General features: G+C 34.5%; 2 pseudogenes; one reads left to right on the forward strand and one right to left on the reverse strand.

Moving 5' to 3' along the window:
- Positions 1–7740: 7740 nt before the first annotated feature.
- On the reverse strand, positions 7741–13255 carry LOC114386198 (annotated as a pseudogene).
- A 10653-nt stretch (positions 13256–23908) lies between these two features.
- LOC114386199 lies at positions 23909–25452 on the forward strand (annotated as a pseudogene).
- Positions 25453–25731: the final 279 nt, after the last annotated feature.

A 25731-nucleotide genomic window follows, 5' to 3' on the forward strand; every position in this document is an offset into this window, starting at 1 on the left:
AAAAGGGAATTACACAAATAGTTAGGAAGGAATCTTTGATGAAGGAGTGAGAAAATGGAAATGTATGAGTCCAAAATAAAACCAATCAATGTGTGATTCTTGTTGATGAGGACAGACGACTAGCAGTGGGTTTAGACTCATTAGAAAATATCACTATAGAGAAAGATACATATTATTGGTTTATTTATTATTTGTGAAAATTATAGGTTCAAAGATCATGTTGGTTTCCTAATCTAGAAAATCCTTGAAATTTTTACATGTGATATAAGAGTTATGAGGTATGAAATTTATGATTTTCGAATAATAATTTATTTTCTTCCAATTATGATGAATCATAATTATGAATTTAGGAATTTTATTTTTCCCGCTGCAAATATGATATTTTGTAAATAAATAAAAAAGAGAGATTGTTATTTTTTTTCCAGAAAAAGTATACTATTAGAGAAAAAAAAAGTGGGCAGCTATGCATGTTGTTTCTTTTCATTGGAACGAAAAGCAAACCCTGGGGATGAAAAGGGGTGAATTCTTTGGAATTACTATTTCCAACCTACTTTTTGTTATTCTCAATCCCACTTGCTCATTTTTTTTAATATTGTTATTAAATGTGATTAAAGGATTGAAAGTTTATGTCCTGTAATTAATGTTTATTCAATTACTCATAAAATAATAGATGCTAAATTATATGATTATTGGTTTGTGGGTACATTGAAATTCATTGTAATAAGACATATATGGATCACCTAAAGGTTGATTAGTTGTTCTTATATAGGCGATTTGTGTGTATCATTAGTTTTATTTATATACCCAAAGATAATAGGTACCACTAATTGGTGCATATTTTATTGTCAAATAATGTTAAGAATTTTATTAGCATCATGTTTGTATGTTGTGTGTTGGTGTATCACCTAAAGGAGAACATCGATATACATTGACCGTTATCTAAATGAATCATATGTATGACTTTATGTCTCAAAACACTTATGTGAATTTTATTATGCAATACATGTTCCCAATTCACTAAATTTTCATGTATCATTTGTGCCAATGTTAATGGGCTTAACTTCTCTAACTGGAATGAGCAAGTCCAATTTCACCTCGGTGCTTTGGATGTTGATCTTACTATGTTGGAAGAGAAGTCTGTTACTATTATTGATACTAGTACAATGAAGAGAAAGCCCATTATAAAGTTTGAAAAAGATCTAACAGACTCAGCCTAATATTGATGAGAATGACTATTGCAAACAATATTAAGACAACTCTCTATAAAATCGAAAGTGCTAAAGAGTTTATCGGGTTAGTGGGAGAGCACTCTCAAATAGATGATAAGTCTCTTGCTAGGACATTAATGAGTACATTGACCATAATGAAGTTTGATGGTTCACGTACTATGTATGAACATGTCATTGAGACGACAAACATTGCAACAAGACTTAAGACCTTGAGAATGACTTAAGCATAATCATCTCATTGGTACTGGTGTTCTTTGTGATGATTTATATAAATTGAAATTAGATGGTTTGTATTCTAAAATCATTTTAACTTTGCATCATAATATTGGCACTATACATAGTTTAGTGAATGAATGATCTGCTTTCTTGTGACATAAAAGTTTAGGTCACATTTCTAGAGAAAGGATGGAAAGATTAATAAAGAATGAAATTCTTCCTGATCTAGATTTTATGGATCTAAATATTTGTGTGGATTGTACTAAGGGAAACAAACAAAACATACAAAGAAAGGAGCTACAAGAAGTACTTTGCTTCTTGAAATTATGCATACTGATATTTGTGGACCTTTTGATGTTAATTCTTTCGAAAAGGAAAGATACTTTATTACCTTTATTGATGACTATTCACATTACGGTTATGTCTACTTACTGCATGAGAAATCTCAAGTAGTGGATGCCTTAGAAATTTACTTAAATGAAGTAGAAAGACAATTACACATAAAGGTGAAGGTTATTAGATCTAATAGAGGTGGTGAGTATTATGGAAGATACGATGAAACTGGGCAACACCCAGGTCCATTTGCTAAGCTTCTTCAGAAACGTGGCATTTGTGTGCAATACACAATGCTGGTACACCACAACAAAATGGTATATCAGAAAGGCGTAATAGAACTTTAATGGATATGCTTAGGAGTATGTTAAACAATTCAACTTTACTTGTATCTTTGTGAATGTATGCCTTGAAAACTACCATGTATTTATTGAATAGGGTTCCTAGTAAAATAGTTCCAAAGACACCTTTTGAATTGTGGACGAATAGGACACCTAGTATAAGGCACCTGCATGTTTGAGGTTGTCAAACTGAAATAAGGATTCCTAATCCGCAAGAAAGAAAATTTGATGCAAGAACAATCAGTGAATATTTCATTGGTTATCTAGAAAAGTCAAAGGGGTATATGTTTTATTGTGCTAATCATAGTATGAGAATTGTCGAAACTGGAAATGCAAAATTCGTTGAAAATGGTGAAATTAGTGGGAGTAAAATTCCACAAGATGTTGACATTAAAGAAGTTAGAGTGCAAGTCTCTTTAGTTTGTGCCTTTAGCAGTAAGGTGATTGCTCCTTTAGTTGTTGTTACAAAATAATGAAGAGGAGCAACACAATAGTGAGTCCATGATACATAATGAACATATTGTAGAAGAATTATAAGAAGTAGCATTAAGAAGGTCTCAAAGAGAAATGATACCAACAATTTCGAATGACTACGTGGTATACCTACATGAAACAGAAATAGAAACAAACTTAAGCATTAATGACAATGATTCAGTTTAGTTTCCACAAGCTGTAAGCTGTGATAATTCTGAGAAGTAGTTAAATGCCATGAAAGAAGAGATAAATTCCATGGAGCATAATGGTGTTTGGGACCTTGTAGAATTACCAAAGGGTTGTAAGAGAGTTGAGTGTAAGTGGGTCTTCAAGACTAAACGTGACTCTCATGGCAACCTTGAACGTTATAAGGCTAGACTTGTTGCTAAGGAATTTACTCAGAAAGATGACATTGAATATAAATGGACTTTTTCACCGGTCTCACGAAAGGATTCTTCCAGGATTATCATGGCATTAGTAGCCCATTAAGACTTGGAGCTACATCAGATTGTGAAAACTGCCTTTCTTAATGGAGATTTAGAGGAGAAAGTTTATATGGACCAACAAATGGGGTTTTCAATTGAACGAAAGGAACACATGGTATGCAAATTAAAGAAATCAATATACAATCTTAAAGCAAGTTTCCCACCAATGGTATTTGAGGTTTAATCGACATGGAAGGGACCATGTCGATTAAGTGATGTGCAACCACCATGACTCGAATTGGTTCTTATTCTTAATCATAAAATTATGATATACCCAATGTATTGAGAAATTTAGTCATTTTAATGTGCATTATGTTAGTTTAATCTATTTATTTATTTGGTCCATAATGTTTAGTAATGTCACATGAGCCAAGTGGGAGAATGTTAGAATTAATGTCTCGTGTGAGAGGCATGTGACTTATGTAGAGACTAATAAATAAATAATTAATAATTAAGGACTAAATTGTAATTGGGTTAAATAGGAGAAGTTTCTTAAGGTAACTGCTACTAACCATACATATTTCGAAAAAGAAATAAAGATAAGGCAAGCCTTCATAGCCACCAAATTATATAAATAAGTATGTGTAATAATAATTATGCATAAGGATAACGTATGGTTAGAGAAAAAGTAACATAATTATAGCCTGCAAATAAAAACAAAATATAGTATCAAAGACAAAGTAATAGAACTGAATAAATACAAAAAGAACTTTGCCTAGATCTATGTCGTTCACTATTGTCTCAGAGGACATATTGTCCAATGGATCCTAGGACACAAGACATTGTTCAACATAAGGACGCTCACTTATGCATTTGCATTTATTAAGTGAAACATAGTGTTTCCTTAAAAGAATGTTGTAATTCTTTTTGCTGAGTCAGCTCTTGGATGGCTAGCTTAACCAATTCTTTTCAAAGCACATGATAAACCCTTAAATAGAAGAAACTCTTAGTATCTTTCTCACTCTACCTCAAAAAACACTTCATCTTCCTCTCTATGACCAAACCCTACCCTAACCTTCTCCGATGATCGCTTCAAACTCGTTCATTGTTGAGATCATTCCAACCATTGACATAACTACCATCCACACTAAAAATACACCCTCAATACATATTGAACACTTCTTCAACATTCAGGAACTTGAAATGGTTGGTATCAAACTTGGTGAGACTCTTTTCTTTTATGGATCAAGACATTCTTCAACGAACAACGCACCATTTATCTATAACTCATCAGAACATTCCTGTGGAATGTTGAGTTTGCCAATCACATGGTGATTATATTCAAACTATTGGGAACCAAAATGGTGCTTTATAGTGATTCCATTGCCAAGGCCATTGAGTGCCTTCTTGAGGGTGGCATTTACCAAGAAGGGTGGAAGAGAAACTATGACTCCCATGTGACAAGGGCTCTATGCAAAGAGAATGCTGAAAAAGTGGGTTATCAAAAGGCCACAGTATACAATTTGATGTGTGAAAGGGCGAGGATATGGGCTAACATTATTAAAAGTAGTTATCCATAAGCAGGGTCAAAAACTTCTCTGTTAGATCTCCGTAAGTTTGTGCTCTATTACTTGATGAAGAATCTTCCATTTGATCGGCTTCACACCATCTACATCTACATCCTAAAAAATCTGAAGGGGTTAAGGGGGTCTGGACAACATCTATTATGTTGCTCTAATAAAAAAGGTGTTGTGGGATCAAGGGGTTCATCATGTTTTTTATAAGATGGATGAAAAATCCAAGCACACCATCATAATCAATGGTCCAACTATTTCCAAACAACAAAAATTTAGCAAAACTAAATTGAAAGCTATGAAGGTTGCAATAGAACAAACCTTGGAGGAAGCTTTTTAGGTGGACATGGACACCATCAACAAGAAAGAACAGAAAAGGCTAGCCAAGGCCATCACTAATGAAGATAGAGGTCTCAATAGTTTTGGAATTGTAAAGAAAATTCAAAAGATCATGAATGAACAACAAAAGAAGAAGAAGACGAGGAAACAATCTCAAAGGGAAGAAGAAGAGAAAAAATTAATAGCTAGGGAGTATAAAACTAAGAAAAGGCACGAGCAACCTAATGTGTCCATCTCTATGTATCCAGCTAAAGAGAAGTTAGTGCCATAGTTCATTTACCTCTCCCTTGGTGGACACGTCTAGTGGTGACTCAACTCATATAAATGCAAGCTCATTGGTTGGTACTTGGAACCTAACAATGTGTCTGTCCATCAACTAAGGTCACACCAGTAGCTGCATGGAGAAACCAACATATGTCCAAGGACAAGAAGAGCACTAAAAAAATTATTTTTAGGGTTTTCTTTCACATAAGACTCAACTTATAGGCCAAGTGTAACCCAATCATGATGTAGTAACTGAACTATCATCCAGGTCGTATCCCAAAAGAATAAAGGAGAGATTTCATGTAATTATTTAACTAAGAACTAGGTTTTTGTATTTCTGTTTTGTGATTGTCATGAAATAAAAAACATAAAATAAATTGTAATAAAAATTGAATAAAAAAATTAAGTAAAGATAGAAAACCACATTGATGAATGAATGTCTAGGTTTAGACTTGGAATTCACTTAATCCATTATAACTTCACAATTCTCTACTTATCTCTCTTACTCATCCCCAATTCACCGGTGTATTCTAGCCCAACTCTCACATGGTCGCATATTCTAAACAACTTGCCCGATACCCAATCCTTTGGACATACTGACACAAGCAATCAACATTAATGGTCGAGAATTAGCAAGACTTAACCAAGATTATTCTATCCCTGGAGATAATTCCAATTAAGTACTTGATTCACGTTCAAGTTCTACCAAGGCTCGCCAAAGCACAAGTTAATTCCTAAATTAATTCATCTATAAGATGGATAATCAAATAAGAACATTACGTACGGTAACAAATAAAGAACTCAAGATGAATTATTGAATTAATAGAATTAAAGCGAAACAAAGTTCATTATTTCCTATCCTAGGTGGAAGGAATTACACTCATAAAAATAATACAATAAAACCTAGAGCGTTTAATGGAATAATGCAAGTGTCTAGTAGGTGGAAGTCTAAAATATAATTCTAAGAACTGTTCAAGACTTCTACAGTCTTACAATGAATGTTTGGCCTTATATTTATAGAATTGTAGTTGAGTTTAATTAAGGAGATAATCACAAGAAATTACAAACAAATAATATCTCTAATTAATTCAAGTAATTATCTTCTTTTTTAGCTGATTTATCCTTAAAAAATATCTTGCTCTTGATTTTCCTAACTTTTATCTTCAATTTTCACAATTTCTCCTTCCAGATTTTTTCTACTCATTTTATGCCTCTTGAGCCCTTACTAGAATGATCTGGTTTTGCTGGAAAAATATCAAAAATTCAAAAAAAATAACTAAAACATAAAATTCTACCTAAGACAAAGTAAAAACTAAATTTATAACGAATTTGATTTAAAACAAGGACTAAAGTTAACTAAAAGGTCAAATAAACGTCACAAAATGCATATGAAAATCCTGTAAAGTTAGGTTTATCAAGTATCCCTAGAGATCTGTTTGAGAAACATATGAGGGATCCTTCATAGGAAGTGAAACCACCCAAGAGTGAGTTTCAAAAGAAGATTAATCTCTAGACACCCTTTACAAAGCTTCTACCTATACATCCAGCAAATCTTGACCTTTCCCTGAAGGACTACTCTTCTATTGGTAAACTTCATTCGCAAATGTATGCTCGAGATCAAGGAACTGCCTATCAACCAGAATTGAATATCTCAAAGGCCATCAACATCAAAATCGTTACAGGTAAGGTGTGTTGTCGTATACTCATTTGGGATGTTATTGAGAAAAAGGGTTTCACGCAATAGTACAATGAAAATATGCCTTGGGGGCAGATGAAAGTTGAAGTGGTTAACTACTCATGGAACTTGAGTTCCTTGTTTAATGGAAAGGAGCTTGTTCATTCTCCAAACACATATGACACCAAAACCTTCTGGAGTAAGATTGTGTGAGCTAACACCTTGAAGGTCTCCTCATTGGATTATGATGGAATTGAAAATGCCAATCCTCATGACATCATTCAAGTGCTACATCCAGTCAGGAAGTATCACTTTGGTGATGCTTGTGTATGTTTCACCAAGGATGCTGACAGCTACTCATTCATGCAACAAATTAGTCCTGCAAACAATTTAATAACAAATTGATCATTAAACTTTGTATCTTAATGTCAAATTGATCCTAAAAAGTACAACTTCATTGTCAAATTAGTCCTTGAACATTATAACTTAATGATAAAATGGTCTCACAAATTTAACGACAAAGCTAATTTATTGATATTTTTACACATTTAGGGACTAAATTTGTCAAGGCATTACACTTTTAGCACTACTAGAAAATGATGTTTCTACAACGGTAGAACTGGGACTTCTATGACGGTTGCCAATCATCTTTGAAGGCTGCGTCGTGGAAAGTGTTGACTTTCCATGACGGTCCCCTAACAACCGACTTCTACACAGTGTCAATTCTACGACGGCTTTTAAGTAAAAGACGTCGTAGAATGCATGTATTCTACAACGTCTTTGAAGTAAAACTCATCGTAGAATACAAGCATTCTACGTCGGCAACTACCTTAAAACCCATCGTAGAATTCTTGCATTCTACGATGGGTTTTAAGTAAAACCCATCGTAGATGTTGTATTCTTTGGGTCTGGATGGTCTATTTCTAGCAATGTAACAATCAGGAAGAACCATATTGGCCTCCACTGTAGTTGTAAATCAAAGGCACATCAGTTTTTACTTCAGTAACTAGTTAAATGATCATAGAAACTTCAAATGTGTGTATATATTTGTATTACAATACAAAAGAAAAACAAGTATTATGGATCAATACCTTCAATTTTCCATGAAGAAGGCCATCAAGGGCCATGAATTGAGCAACATGAGACCCAAATCCTCCTATTGATCCTTCTTCCACGATGATCAAGACCTCGTGCAATTTTGCAAGGCTTCGAATTAGGGAATGATCCAATGGCTTACAAAAATATGCATTCACCACTGTTGCATTTAAGCCATGATCTTCCAAGAGGGTAGCAGCAGACACATAACTCTGAACAATTGATCCATAGCCCAACAAAGCCACTCTTTCTCCTTCAATTAGTATCACACTAACTTTATATGATTGTTGCAAATATTGTGTGCTTGGAGTCTAAGATCATAGTTAGCGAAAAAAAATTGAAAATTGCCAAACAGACATTGCCAATATATACTTTAGAGGAGCTAACCCTTAGACATTACTATTAGCGAGCTCCTATTTACAGCTTCAACAATTGCACTGATATAGTAATTTTTTTCCCAGTGCTCCATGATCCATTCCAACCAAAACCAAAAATCCCTAAATAAGCATGCCTTGAGATTATATATTAATAGATCTATAGTCTACAATCATGTAATCAGAAAACACAAGAAGACTCGATGTATACTTTCTGACACACTTTCCTCTTCATTTTTGGGTGAATTGTATGTTGGTTGGAAAATGTGTAGCAAGCATGTCTTCTAAACAATCCACAAATAGAAAAATAAAAGCAATGGATTGAAATTTACCTTATGGAGAAAGAAGGGTGAGAGCTTGTAAACTTGGGCAGTGAAACCTATCCCTATATTCATGATTAACGCCCACAAGTTTTGACATGAAGCAACACCGCTAATATATAAGCCATCCTCATTTCCTTTGTCAATGTGCTGGGATAGCCTTTTATCTGACACATTGTAGTGATATCTACAAAATAAAACACAATCATTCCTAATGCACAACAACTCCCTCACATTGATAACTTCAAAAAAGGGATAATTCTTAAATCCAAAGTAAGTCAAGCATACAATTTACAAAAAATACACACACAAAAGGTTGTAAAACAGGTTCCACAAGATGGTATGGGCAGAAGAATCACCCTCTCCACCCCTAATCTCAAGGATGGGGAAATGAACAATTACCATCCCTATGACCCTATGGATCAATTTAAAATGCCTAAAATAGAATCATATAAATGACAGTACAAACTTCATGTAACATGGGTGTATACCTTTGTTTCATTGGTCTATGAGCATTGTAAACACTTATCCACTAAGATGCTGGCAAACCTATACAAATCTTCTTTTTGGGTTGGTCATCGTCCTCTTCTTCCCTCACCAACGGCCTCTCTTGTGACCAATGAGATTTAGACAAAACAAAATTAGCAATGTCAAGAATCTTTACTACAATCTTTGAACGTATAAAAAAAATACAAGTATAAAGGGATAACAAAATTGATACCTTTTGTGCCCCTTTTGTATTAATTGGTTTAATATATGGGTTAGGGCCAACAATCCCATCAAATAGAGAAATGTATTTTGCATATTTAGGCTCTTCGTCAAACTTTAAGTTTACAACATTTTCAACAAACTACTTAAAAGGTAGGGGACTAAAGTAGCACAGGGTCTCTGGAGATGTTCCCATCTTCTTTTTGCAAACCAGAAATCCTTTGTTTCCCTGTGAGAAAATAATGTTAGAGACCAACAATTATGAACATAAGAATAAAACTTAAGTTATTTTAATATGTCCAACCTGGAAACCCTTCCAAGGAAGGAAAGCTCAAAGAAGAAAAATTAGTGTATATGCAATAGATTCCTAGTCATCCCTCCTGCTTCCAGTTTTCCCTAAATGTGCATGCACACTAGCATAGCGGACTGTACCCCTGAAAATATTTTTCATACAAGTTAATATCAATACAAAAAACTGTATAAATAGACATATAAACATGTTCTACATGATCCGAGTTCAGTTATAAACACCTGAAAACATCTGGCCTTTGGTTATATTCCACATGCAAGCCTATTGTACTGTCCTTCCACTTAGTAGCTATAAGCCCAAAATAGAAAAGGAAGTGAGTAAATGATTACTGCCAAATTAAGAAAATGTAATAAATAAAAAATTAGTTGACAACTAAATCATACCTAATCCTAGATCTATAAGGAACAATTTTTTCTCATTAGGTGTCCCAGGAGAACCAAGCAGGAAATTTTTAGGCTTCACATCCCCATGCACATACTTGCCATATAATGTAGCCATACATTTTGAGGAACATAAATTCAAGCATGATGAAACATCATATATATACGTTACTAATGTAGTGAAAGTAAAAGGTATATGAACATCATATATAGCTTCACAAGAAGTGTCTGGCAAATATTAAATATTCAATGTTTGAAGGAAATAAATGCAAAACTTTATCAAGAGTTTATGTAATTCAAGTATTGAAATTAGTGGGTGGTATGAAAATTACCCTTGAGAGTGCATTTTTTCCAATATAGATATTGCTTCAATTGAAATACAAGCAACCATTTCAGTGGTCATGTTGGAATTCAGAAAAACACATTAGCACAACAACTTAAAGTCAAAATCAACTACAAAGAATACAATTTTATTCATATCTGACATAATTTCAAGGACTTACTGATGAATGCTATTATTCCAAATGTCCTAGAGACTAGGTCCCTGCATATCCATAACCTACACAAAGGAAATATTGAATCATGATTCAGAATAATAGCAGTAATAATGAACATGCACTCAAGAATAAGACTCAACAACATACCATGACATAATAGTCACCTTGCCTGCCCTTGTATACACCGTGACTGCCACCGAGAGTGCTGTCTAAATAAGAGGGAGAAAAGAAAAAGGAGAATGGCATAGCCTAAAAATAGAGGAAAGGAAATAATGGGAAACTATAAAAGGAGACAAAATAACACTCTCTTGTACACTTGCCACTCGTAGGGTGGTCCATAGGTACATCTTTTACTAGTTCTATGCTCGAGTTTTAATGCAACCTAATCAAATAGTTAGAAAAATGTGAATTTTTGAAATTAAAAACTTAAGTATTTAAACATAAGAAATACGACTTCTCATTCAATACTGAAAGGATACACATACCTCTACAACTTCAGATCCAATTCTCTAATTCAAATTTCCACCAGTACGTTGCCCTACATATACTTGACCAAATCCACCCTTGCCAAGTTTTCTTTCTACTTTATACTAAGGGGAATCACCTACTTGGATCTGTCAGCATAAGAGAACAAAATTGGGATACAAGTATCAACAAAACAAGTTACCATACATATATATGCTTCATAATTTACAGGGTTCAATTAGAGCAAAAGAACATTTATAGCAAGGAATTACATTTATAGTATTTATAGTTCAAAAATTGGTAATAAACACAAAGTATAAATAACAGCTCCATATGAACATACATGAATTTGGTTGTGGAACCTCATATCTGTTGATGTAAATTGGGCTATTATCAACACTATTGACATCCTCAGCTACACAATGACCTGCAAAATGGGAAGTTTGGTGGCACAAAAATAATTGATCCTATTGACGCACCTACCAATTGTGATAGCAATGCATTGTCCAAGGCTTTTGTTGTAGAGAAAATGAAATAAAGAAGTATGTATATTAATTCTCAAATAATTGTACTAACTTGTTTATAACAAGTACGTTAAACATCGAATACACCACAATGGTTCTTTCTATCTTATCTAAAGGTATGGACATCATATGTTTTTAACTTTAAAAAAATATCCTGCCCATTTCTTCCGAATTATTGTGATGGTCTTGATGTCTAATGGCGTGCCATCACCAAACCACTACAAAATTTAAAGTATACAAATTAGTGACCTACATGTGAAATGAATAAAAAGTGATAGTCAACAATGATATAATAGTCACCTCATACCCACCAATTTGAACATGACTCTACATTCAATATAAAAAATGATTGAATAAGACAATTATGAACTTACCAAACATCAATAGTTGGAAATAAACATTCATTATATGACTAACCTTTATTTCAATCCACTACATTGCAACTTTATCAATATGACCATCCTAACTACTCATTAATGTCTTTATTGCATTGCTTAATTAAAAAACATCAACGTGTAAACCAACACAAAAATATTAATGTGTGGATGTTTAGAATATATTAAATGACTTATGATATAATACTGAACTTGTTAACTACAACTTTCAAATGAATATTAGGCTTCCTACGCAACTAACAAAACTAAACGACAACATCCTTCATAGGACACAAAACAACCAGCTGACAATGGGCCCTAGATTTGAAAATAAATAGGCACGTAAAATACAAATATTCAATACATGGATTTCATAAATTTTACTTATTGATTCAAGTAAGCTCCTAAGTAGACCTCTCGTCAGGATTCCTTAACCCATGTTTGAATGTAATGTTGACATTCACCACATTTGTCCTTGACATTGTGTATGGACTGAGGCTCAAGGAATCCATACAGCAAACCATGACCCAAGGTTGAACTCCACTCATCCATAAACCTATTTTGATAATTTGAAATGAAAAATTGAAAATCATGTATGTTATAACCAATATTAATTAATAGTCAATCATATAAAATGTACTTACATCATTCACAACTGCAATCTAACTATGTTCAGACATTTGTCTCCTGATATTATTTCATTTACATAAGAATATGTTAAGAAGAATGATGCATCTGAATTTGGAATCCCAAATTTACTCCCATCCCAAAACAACTCAACAGGTTTGTCGTAAATGTCATACATGGTTCTAATCAACTGACGTAGCAGATCCTCTACACCAACATCATTCGACCTTTAAACATATCCAGCCACTTTCTTAGGAGTAACATGTGAATCCTATATGAAGAATGAAAACAAGAATTAAAGTAATGTTACTAACAAATTTATATCAATCTACGATTGTCTTAAAACATGTTAAACAAACTAAAAATTACCTCATGTGATACAAGTTTGACAAGATTTGTCACCCATGCAATGAATGTGTCAAGGGCTTACCTGACATACTTAATTTCTGATGTTGAAAATGGGACTTCAGCGTCACTGTCATAAATTTTTTTAGCACTGACCCTTACCACATCATTTGCATAAGCGACGCTGTGTATGGTAAACCCCTTATCATATATGTTTCCCAAGGCCACCAAGTGTGTACAATTATCACCTTGCACATACAACCCCATAGTCGGTATAACATTAGCATCATGTTCTTCCCCTGATGCGTTGACAACATTTTCAGCATTGCTACCCTTTATGTTGACATGTGCACCTAATACTTGCATATCCACATCAATCAAGGGTGTGTACTATGATCCCCTCTAAGACAACTCTATTTTGATGGCCTCATTCAACTCCTGTTTCATTTTCTCCAGAGTCCACTTGTTTTCTTCTTCAATTTCATTCCTCATTTCTTCCTAAAGGTTGACTATAATCTCATTTGTCCACTCTTCCTTAAGGCTTCCAATTATCTTAGCCAACTGTTATTGGCTAATGGATGTGGAGGAGGTGGTTGAGCCACGTGATGCCCTTCCATAGTATTGAGATATTGCCACACCAGATTCGACTGCACGAACATGACCTTCATGCTCCGGTTGCCCAATAACAGTGTTCAGTATGTCATTACAATGACACTGTGTGGGATTCCCTTCAATTTCATATTGTTTTTTTAATAAAAAATTAGTCAAATAAAATATGAAAGATGCACTAACAATTTTATCAAATATTTCTTGTGTTGTCTAAGATGTCATCTTCCAATATTGCTTTGTGTGGGCCAACTTCCACTTAACATGTCTTTTGATGGGAGATGAGGGGTCATCCATTTGTGACGTATTCTCAGTTAGCATTGCCTCCTGTTGTCTTTTCTTAATTTTCTCATTTAGAAACTTTTTTTTCAAGCAAATCATATCCCCCATGAGACAGTAAATGAGGACATTCATTGTGTTTTAGAATTTCCTGTGCTCTTTTCCTGATTCCCTGTCATGCATAATATATAATTTCCATCAAATTAATTAAAATGAAATCATATAATTAAATTGAAAATAACAAGTTAAAGTCATCCACATCTAACCTACCAATTAGGTGTCTTTCAGGTTGCAGCAAATTCCTCCCAAGTTTATGGATCTATACCATATTTTACAAAAGCATCATCTTTATCTTGTTCGTCATTGTTAGCATACACAAATTAATGTAATTCATGTAGGTTTTGATGATGCCAGAGAGAATTTACTTGATAATGATTGTCATCATCAAAAAGGGGGAGAATATGATTCATGCAGGTTTTGATGTTGCTGAAAAGAATTCACTTGATAATGATTATCATCGTCAAAAAGGGGAAGAATATGAATGTATGAATACATGGTTTTGATGATGCCAAAGAATAATCAAACAAGGTTGCTTTCAAGATTAATTTAAAAAACATTCAAAGGTTAAACATTGCTTCAAGATTAATTGAAGATCAAGCAAACAAGATCAAGAAAAAGATAAGGCCTCAAATAATCTCATTGGTTAATCAAGCTTTTGCCTCAAAACAAATTGTTTCCAACATCCAAGGCTTTGGTAATCGATTACCTCAATTACCATAAGACTATTTTGAAAAATCAACTTTTAGAAGGGTTTTGAAATTTGAATTTAAAAGCTGTAGTTGATTACCATTGATGTGTAATCGATTATCAGCAACGGAACTTTTGAAATTCAATTTGAAAAGTCACAACCCTTCAAAATATAAATGTGTAATCGATTACCAGTAAAGAATTTCAAAAAAAGATTTTTGAAAAGACACATCTCTTCAAACCATTTTGAAAAGGTACGAAGGGCTTATATATGTGTGTGTTTGACTTCGAAAAACAAGAGAGAGGTTCTAAGAGAACTTAATTTCCAAATGCTCTCTCAACAACTCTTGGGCAAAGACTTACAAATCTATTGAGAATTCATCCAGAAACTTCAAATTGTATTATCATCTCTAAAACAGAGAAATTCCTCTAGGATTTTTAATTTGTATCATCCACTCTAAAGGAGAGAAATCTTTCTGTTCATCTCAAAAAGTCAGTTGTAATCAAGAGACTGATTGTCTCTTGGAATATGAGAATTATAATCAAGAGACGAGTTTTCTCTTGGAGAATCTTGAACACAAGGGTGAGGATTCCAATGCGTGTTCAAAGTATGTAAAGAATTTATAGAGATAGTGAAAAATCTCAAGTGGATTACTTGAGGACTGGACGTAGGCACAGGAAGTGGCTGAACCAGTATAAATTGAGTTTGCATTTCTCTCTTCCCTTATCTCATTTATGTTATTGTAATCAATTTTGTCTTGCATGTTTAAAGAACATTGTTAAATTGATTGTTGTTTCTGCTTCTGCATTCTGATCCTATCATTTAGAAGGGGGTTAAATGTTTGTTAGTGGAAATTTTGTAAGACTTAATTCACCCTATCTCTTAAGTTATTGAGGCCACTTGTCCAACAATTTGGTGGTCAACTGAGACTTAAATTGTCTCCATCTAGTGGCCACTGTTGACATGACTTTCTTCTTGGCATTTGCTACTTCTGGGATATCAAATTTGGCCTATATAACAAATTTGGATGTCAACATTTTTAATTGTTCATAACAGAAAATTAAATAAACCTCCCCGTTAAGTGGACTTACCAAGATGTCATCCTACACTAGCTCATTTAGAGATTCTAGTACATCTATCCAATTGTTATGTACAATTGGAGTTTTTTTTTTAGCTACTACCCCATATAGTTGTGGAACTTCTCTTTATATGGGCCTGATCCTCTCCCAGTTGTAGGATCGACATTTATTGCTGGTCTAGGCTGATCTAAGGTTCTTAAAGTCAACCTTCTGAGTTATGTGGATTGTCTACTTCTCTTGGACGCAACCTATGAATGACCATCTGAATACAGAGGGGAGCTTGGCGGTGATCCCATGAACCTGTACAAATAAAAAAAATTCATTAATGTAAATCAATTATAAACAGATACACGTAAGAAATTGTAAATATTGACATTAAAAAATAGGTTACAAATAACGCAATATGGTATACATTACTTTCATACAATGCAATTACATAGGAATGTTCTCCCATAATCCTTCATCATGATCAATATAGGTTGCATGTACATCATCCACGTCGTTGTGTTTATTTATAGAAGGCATTTGTTTGCAAAAAGCAGGCATCTCACAAATGTCAAGCATTGAATCATCATTTTGGTGACTGATACCATTTGCTCTTTGTTATAACACCATTAACAATCTTGAATCACATGGATCTTCAACGTAAAAGACCTGTCTAGATTTTTCTGCCATAATGAAAGGTTTGTCCATGTAAGCCACCTTATTAAGGTCAACTAAAGTAAATCCCAGTTGATCTCGATGCACACCAGTATTCGCATTAACCCACTTACACTTAAACACGGGAACTCTAAATTCACTGTAATTAAGTTCCCAAATTTGTTCAATGACTCCAAGGTAAGACATGGATGCTTGAATTAGATTATTGTCTGATGCACTACATAAGTGATCGGAATCAACATGAACATTGACCCCACTATTCTGCATGATACTTTTATCATCTTGTGACTTGGTGTAAAAGGAATAGTTGTTGATATCATATCCCTTCCAAGTAGGGACATTGAGATTTGGCCAAACCGACGACAATCTTAATATTTTTGAAGCACTGTCATCAACTAATATTGTTTCTCTAAACCATTTAATGAAAGTTTTATGTAGAAGCAAGCTTCATTGCTTCATGATAATGAATCAAGATTGATTCAAGGTGTTTTGATGATAACAAAGATGATGACAAAAAGCCCATGAGAATGATTTCAAGATTGAATCAAGAACAATTCAAGAATCAAGAGAAAGATTCAAGAGAAGTTTCAAGTTTCAAGTTTTCAAGAATCAAGAATCAAGAACAATCAAGATCAAGATTCAAGACTCAAGATTCAAAAATCAAGAAAAGGCTCAATCAAGATAAGTACAAAAAAGTTTTTCAAAACATTGAGTAGCACATGAAGTTTTCAAAAAAGCTTTTACCAAAGAGTTTTTACTCTCTGGTAATCGATTACCATTTACTGTAATCGATTACCAGTGTGTTTGAACGTTGAAATTCAAATTCAAATGTGAAGAGTCACATCCTTTCACAAAAATGCTTTGTGTAATCGATTACAATGATTTCGTAATCGATTACCAGTGATAAGTTTTGAATAAAAAACAAAAGATGTAACTCTTCCAGTGGTTTTCAAGTTTTTCTAAAAGTTATAACTCTTCTAATGGTTTTCTTGACCAGACATGAAGAGTTTATAAATGCAAGACCTTAACTTGCATTTTACATACATTGAAACATTGATTTCAATCATTTACAACCCTTGAGTCTCTTTGAACATCTTCTTGAATTTTCTTCTTCTTCTTTCTTTGAACAACCTTTCAGTTATCTTAAGAAAGGGGGGGTTGAATTAAGATAACAAGAACTATTCCCCTATTAAAATTTCGCTCTCTTTTTAGATTAACAATGCACCCTTAACATGAATTACTCAAAAGACAATTCAGAATAAACTTCTTTAAAGCAAAAGATAAATGGCAATAAATAAAAGAGGTTTAAGGGAAGAGAGAAATGCAAATTGATTTATACTGGTTCAGCCACTTTCCGTGCCTACGTCCAGTCCTCAAGCAACCCACTTGAGATTTTCCACTCTCTTGTAAAATCCTTTTACAAGTTCTGAACACACAAGGACAATCCTTCCTTTGTGTTCAAAATTCTTTTACAACAAGAGACCCTCGGTCTCTTAATCCCTTTTCATAAGTAAGAAGAAGGGAAGAAGAAATCTCTCTTGAAAGAGATAGATTGTACAATGAAGATCAATCACAATTCCTTATTGAATATGCAAGTGTTTGACCAAGGAATCTTTGAGAGGATAAGACATTTCAATTCAGAAAAACTCTCTTAATCTTTTGAGAGGATAAAACTTTTTGGGCAATGAAAACTCTCCCTTAATTCGTGTTTCCAAGTCACATATAAATAGACCTTTGATGGCCATTCATAAACCATTTGAATAGATATGACTCTTGGAAGTTATTTTCTGAAAATCTCCTCTAGTAATCGATTACAGGTTTTGTGTAATCGATTACAGGTTTTAAAATTTGAATTAAAACGTTTATTAACTGCTGGTAATCGATTACCAATATTGTGTAATCGATTACACAGTGTAAAATTTGAATTCAAATTTCCAATAGCTGTTGTAAACCATTTTGGCCACTGATAATCGATTACATCCTCTGGTAATCGATTACCAGAGAGTAAATATCTTGAAAAACACTTTTTAACTTAAATTACTTGGCCAAACCTTTTGCTATATCAATTAGGAATTCCCTTCCTAAAATACTAGTGATCATCTTGATGTTGTGGCTTGTATTCTTGAATCTTTGTCTTGAATTTAAAATTGAAAATCCCATTTGCATCATTTGCATCAAATCATCATGATCATCATCAAAACACCAAAGACATTTGCTTCTACATTTGATTCTTCCCTTTCCCTAATACAAAAGTGTTCGAAGGACTAACCGCCTGAGAATTCTTTTGTATCCCCATTCACAAAGTATCAAAGGTTTAACAGCCTGAGATCTTTGTCTCAACACATTGGAGGGTACATCCTTTGTGGTACAAGTAGAGGGTACATCTACTTGGGTTTGACTGAGAACAAGAGAGGGTACATCTCTTGTGGATCAGTTCTAGTGGAGGGTACATCCACTAGGTTCAAAGAGAACAAGGGAGGGTACATCTCTTGTGGATCTTTGCTTGTAAAAGGATTTTTACAAGGTTGAAAGAAATCTCAAGGACCGCAGGTCGCTTGGGGACTGGATGTAGGCACGGGTTGTTGTCGAACCAGTATAAAAACTCTTGTGTGTTTGTCTCCTTCTTCCCTACTCTTTTACTTTCCGCTGTGCATTTAATTTCTACTTTTACTTTCTATTTAGTTTCTCTTCTACTCCTCATTCTCTTAACAATTTAGTAAAAGTCTTAAAAGAGTAATTTTTAATTGGTAAAGGTTTAGGAATAATTAATTCAACCCCCCTTCTTAATTATTTTGAGGCCACTCGATCCAACAGAATTCGCCAAGGACTAACCGTCTGAATTCTTTTTGTGTCTCTCTTCTCCCTTTTCCAAAAGAACAAAGGACTAACCGCCTGAATTCTTTTGAGTCTCCCTTCTCCCTTGTCAAAGAATTCAAAACGACACAGTCTGAGAATTCTTTTGATTCTTCCCTTTCCCATAAACAAAATATTTCAAAGGACTAACCGCCTGAGAATTCTTTTGTTTCCCCATTCACAAAGTTTCAAAGGACTAACCGCCTGAGAACTTTTTCTTAACACATTGGAGGGTACATCCTTTGTGGTACAAGTATAGGGTACATCTACTTGGGTTGTTGTGACTGAGAACAAGAGAGGGTACATCTCTTATGGATTAGTTCTAGTGGAGGGTACATCCACTAGGTTGCTCAAAGAGAACAAGGGAGGGTACATCCCTTGTGGATCTTTGCTTGTAAAGGATTTTACAAGGTTGAAAAGAAATCTCAAGGACCGCAGGTCACTTGGGGACTGGATGTAGGCACGGGTTGTTGCCGAACCAGCATAAAACTCTTGTGTTTGTCTTCTTCTTCCCTACACTCTTTATTTTCCGTTGTGCACTTTAATTATTGCTTTTACTTTTGGTAACATTAAGAAGGATAGATTTTTTAATTAGTAAAGGTTCATTAATAATTAATTCAACCCCCCATTTTTAATTATTCTGAGGCCACTTGATCCAACATTTTATTGTGCTCTTGCAACATCCTCATCATGCTCATTTTTAGGTGTCTAACTCTAAGAATTTGTTTGAGGGTTTCTATGTACAGAAACACCCATGCTGTGTTGTTTAATATATATAAATGCGCTTGTAAGACCTCTTATCAAGTCATTGTGACAACATTGTATCCTCATGTACCCTTACCTCCTTGTGTCTGATCATAACGAGTTTCAGGAATCCCAAAAGATTTAACTATTTCAATGTACTGGGAACAAAACTGAATACATTTTTAAGCAATGTACCTTTCAACAATGAAAGCTTTTGGTTGGTATTGATTCTTGGTATAACCCGTTATGACCTTTATGTACCATTCAGTTGGATGCATCCACCATAAAAAAATAGGACCACACAATCGGATTTCCCTCACAAGATAAACTATTAAATGAACTATTATGTCAAAAAATGATGGAGGAAAATACATCTCCATTTGACAAAGGACAATGGCAACCTTATTCTCTAAATCATCCAATTGTTGAGGGTCAATAACTTTGCTACAGATAGCATTAAAAACAAAGCACAAACGACTTATGGCTACCCTAACTTTGTCAAGCAAGATACCGTGAATGGATACAACAATAGTTATTGCATTAACACATGACAATCATGAGAGTTCAAGCCAACCAATTTCAAATCATTGACGGATGCAAGGCTCTTAATATTTGAAGAGTATCCTTGTGGGACTTTTAGACTCCGCAGACATTGACAAAAACTTTTTTTATCTGTTGTTGACATTGTATGACATGCTGGGGGTAGATACGTTCGTTGATCGTGTGATATCATATGCAACTGCTCTCGTATACCCATTTCAACCAGGTCTTGACGACACTTCACACCATCCTTTGTCTTGCCTTTAATGTTAAGAAGGGGGTCAATTAAACTATCATGGACATTTTTCTCCACATGCATCACGTCTATACAATGTCTAACATCAAGATCAGACTAGTATGGAAGATAAAAGAATATTGACCTTTTGTTCCATATGTTTGGCTCAGATTATGGCTTCTTTTGGGTCTTCCCAAAGATAGTTACGATGTCGTTGACCCGATCATAAACTTCTTTTCCAGCTAATGGTTTTTGTACACTTTCATTTTCCTGAATCCCGTTAAAAGCTTTCTTCAATTGCCGATACGGGTGATAAGGTTGTTGAAATCTTCGATGCCTAGTATATATTGTCTTCTTCCCATGTTTCAGTTAGATAAAGCTCATATTTTTCTCACAAATAGGACATGTGGGATGTCCTTTGACACTATACCCACTCAAATTCTTATATGCTGGAAAGTCATTAATGGTACATAAAACCATTGCACGTAACCTGAAGGTCTGCTGCAGATACCCATCCCACACATCAACCCCATCTTCCCACAATTTTCTCAAGTCTTTAATCAAAGGAGTTAGATACACATCAATATCATTCCCTGGCTGCCTTGGACCCACTATCATCACACAAAGCATTATGTACTTTCTCTAGATGCACAACCAAGAAGGCAAGTTGTAAATCATTAACAAAACAGATCATGAACTGTTGTTACTGCTTCGGTTACCAAAGGGATTCATTCCGTTAGAAGCAAGACCAAGCCTTAGGTTTCTTTTCTCGGCCCCAAAATCCGGATACAAATGATTGATTGTCTTCCATTGCAGAGAACCAGTCGTATGTCGCAACAATCCATCACTTTTTCTGCCATCTGCATGCCATGAAAGGTTTTTTGCATCATGTCCATTACCAAACAACCGCTTAAACCTTGGTATTATTGGAAGATACCAACACACCTTTGTTGGATGTTGGATGTTTATGGTTTGATCATCACTGCTTTCGTCATCCTTCACTTTGTACCTTGATACACCATATGTGGGGGTACTTACGCATTTCTGCAAACTGATTTATGTACAATATGCAGTCATTAGGGCGTGCATGGATTTTCTGGTACTCCATTCCTACTAGACATAAAATCGTCTTCGCCTCGTAGTGATTCTTCAACAACATGTTATCTTCAGGAAGCATCTTTTTCAACAACATAAGTAATTTAGTGACGCTCTTGTCACTCCACCCAAATCGTGCCTTCAACTTGACCAAAGTTAACACCACTGACCACCTTGTGAAAGTTGTGCACCTCGAATACAGAGCCATCTTTGAATCATTTTCTATTTTGTCATACAAAGGTGCATGTGCTTTGTGAAAACTGTGTTGCCCAAGACCGCGAATCATGTCTTCTACACGATGTCCCATATCTACATTAACTATTTCAGTATGAGAGACTGTTGGCCTATCTCGCAATCCCGTCACATATAAGATGTGACCTTATGATATTTAATGAATGGCGTCTCCCTTTTGTAGAACTAACACATGGACAGAAAAAATTTCCATGCAAAGATGATGCATTATGTTAAGTAAATTGCAAGAATTCTTCAATACCATTCTCATACTCTTCAACAATGCGTGATGCTTTCATCCAACTTTGATCCATTCTTGTAACTATTTTCTGTGACACTTCTTTAAGTTATCAGACATGCATGAAAACCTCACTTTTTTCATTAAAGGTGTGACCCTATCTGATATGAACCCTCATGGCACAAGGGCTGACTTAGGATCGTCTAGGATTAAACCTTGATGGAAAATAAGGTGGTTAATTTCGTGGGTCTTAATAAGGTGGTTCTTGGCATAAAATGGAAGAATGAGATGATAAAACGAGGTTAAGTGGTTGCTGGACAGAAATATAGAAATGGCAATAACTCAAGCTACAAGGCTCCAAATGAGGTAATTCCAAAACGAGGTGAAAGGTCTCGTTTTGAAATTCAATTTAGGCTCAAGAATCACTTAATTTGAGTGCGTAAAATGGGAGTTATGGCCACGAGATAATTCTGGGCAGAAGTGGATTTTCTGGAATTGTGGATTGAAAGAACAAGGTTGAAGATGAAAAGGAAGGAAAAAATCACTCTTTCCGGCGAGGACAACACACAAAGGTTGTGAAAGTCCTTTGATACAGCCAGGGTGTTCTTGAATCACTCAAGAACTTAGGAGAATCACTCTCACTAAGACAAAGAGATAAACTCTAATTTTCTGAATAAAACTCAACTTGTGTTTATTGATAAAATGGTTCAGCTTATATAGAAGCTTTACAGTAGATTTTAGTAATGACCCACTAACCTAGAATTAAAAAAAACTTAATGCCATTAACCTAGGGAATTAAAGAACTTAATGGTTGAGTGTAACTAAAATTGTGGCAACAAAAAGCCACTCCCAACAGCCATCAAGTCAGCCACCATTTGGGCTCCCAAAGGCTGATGCCTAGGTTGCCAATTGGGCCCTTATTACAACTTGAACTAAACCAAACTAAAGCCCTTTTAGTTGATTAACCCAAAACATATTTTTGGTTAGCCAACTTTACAAGGATTGGGCCATTATTTAGACAAACTAAACACTCTAAAATTGAGACAAAGTGGTGCCATTTAGTCCTCCTCCATTTGGGGCATGATACAACTCACAACCTTGGACTTTTCTCCTTGAAACTTGGGCTTGTATTCAAATAGTATGGACAACACCTGTTGAAGAGCTTCCTTGGCTTTCCTTGCTCTAGCCCTTGTCATTGGTCCTCCAAGTCCTTCAAGTGGATCCTTGCCCTTGCTCTTGGTCATGTCCTCATCACTATCCCATTCATGAAGACATTTTTTATAGTTGATTGGTACATATAAGTTAATTGTCTTTTGTTAAATTTGACGAAATTTTGGCAACATATGGCATTGGTCTCCAAGTACACGACATGAAAGCGGTGATATTTGATCATCCACGACATTCAAGTATGGACTTGGAGAACAAATTGAAATGCAGTACACCGAAATTTCGTCAAATTTAACAAAAGACAATTAACCAATACATAGGAATCACCTATAAAAAATGAGTCTTCCCAAACTGTCCAAACGGACAATTCAAGATTCAATACATTGATTAATGCAAACTTTCCGTATTAATCATTGTATTGAATCTCAAACAGGAAACTAAGGTTCACTCACAATGCATATAACTGCTTAGGTAAAACAATAGTGATACATAAAGAAGCATGTGATAAAACAAGTGTGGGACAATCAAATACATACCTCGTAAGATGGTGACTAAAACAACAATGAGTGAGATCAAGGCAGTGCTATATTATACAGAACTGTCGACTCACGTAGAGTGCTTGAAAAAATGACTTAACTTGGCAAGTGTGCGTAAAAAACTTGTACCTTCAATGAAAACCAATTGTCAAATATTGAAGAGTAATTAAACATGTACCTACATGACTTATCTGGAAGGCAATAACTAGATTTTGTGGATTATTACTCTAATTTCCCATAATGATGTTAATCAGTTTGGCATTAAGTGTAGGTATATGATCAATCTATTTCACCAGTCAGCCAACTTGATTGGCCAAAAGATCACTTGCTTATTATAGTTCTGGATGACTCTGATGATGAGGGCATACAATGGTTAATCAAGGGAGAAGTCTCTAAGTGGAGCCAAAAAGGTGTTAATACAATCTACCGTCATAGGAAGTTTAGAACTGGTTATAAAGCCAGTAATCTCAAGTCTGCAATGAGCTGTGATTACGACAAAGATTATGAGTTCGTTGCGATTTTCAATGCTGATTTCCAACCAAATCCAAATTTCCTCAAGCAAATTGTTCCACATTTTAAGGTGGCTAAGTTTATCTGATTCTTACTAGTTACTACTGGAGTATTTCATAATCTATCCATTACTTTCCCTATCTCATTCTTAAGTTTGCTCTGCAGGGAAATCTTGAGCTGGCATTGGTTCAAGCTAGGTGGGATTTTGTAAACAAGGATGAGAATTTACTGACAAGACTCCAAAATATTAATCTCTGCTTCCACTTTGAGATTGAACAGCAGGTTAACGGGGTCTTCCTTAATTTCTTTGGTTTTAATGGAACTGTCGGTGTTTGGAGAATAAAAGCACTTGAAGAATCTGGTGATTGGCTTGAGAGGATAATTGTAGAAGACATGGATATAGCAGTCTGAGCCCATCTGAATTGATGTAAATTTATCTTTCTCAACGATGTGAAGGTAACCCTTTTATTACTATTAAAGACATGTTTTGTTTTGCCTTTTGGTTTTAATCAAAGTTAATGGACTCAGTATGTATCAATTTCTATTTGCCTATAACTAACAATAACACTTTTAGTATTTATTGATTTGGAAAGGTAGGACGAACTTGAATTGGTGAAGTAATTATTTGCAGTAATTGAAAGGCATGCTACACTAAATTTTGGGGTGAAAAACTGTTGACATGTACAATTTAGATTGCAATTTTAGTCTAAAGAAACTTCTTTCAGGTGCTTTGTGAGCTTCCTGAATCATATGAAGCTTATAGGAAACAACAACGTCGATGGAATTCTGGTCCTATGCAACTATTTCATTTGTGCCTTCCAGCAATTATAACCTATATGGTGATCTATTTTCTTTTATTGCTCATGCACTGTTTTGAAGTAAAATACAATCTAAACATGTTCTAATTTCATAACATTGCAGATTGCATTCTGGAAGAAAACCAACCTAATATTTCTATTTTCTTCTGCTTGGGAAGCTAATCCTCACTTTCTATTCTTTCACATTATTCTGCATTATTCTTCAATATTTAAGGATATTGTAGATTCTAAAGTTTCAAATTTTAGCATAATGGGAAACTTAATTCATAATAAGGTTAAACTAAACAAATGTAGCAATAAAAATCAGAAATCTCAATTTTAATTAATGTACTGAACGACATTCCCAACAGAAATGTAACCCGCATACTAGCTAGGTACTAATATACTAATAGCAATATATTAAATATAACAAAAATTGGCCACATATGACATAATTGACATAAGCCACTCTTGCTACCAATTAGGTCCCTGATGTTAACTTAGAATCTCTAGATTCATTTTAA

This window comes from Glycine soja, chromosome 15, assembly GCF_004193775.1.
Source record: "Glycine soja cultivar W05 chromosome 15, ASM419377v2, whole genome shotgun sequence".
NCBI classification, from domain to species: domain Eukaryota; kingdom Viridiplantae; phylum Streptophyta; class Magnoliopsida; order Fabales; family Fabaceae; genus Glycine; species Glycine soja.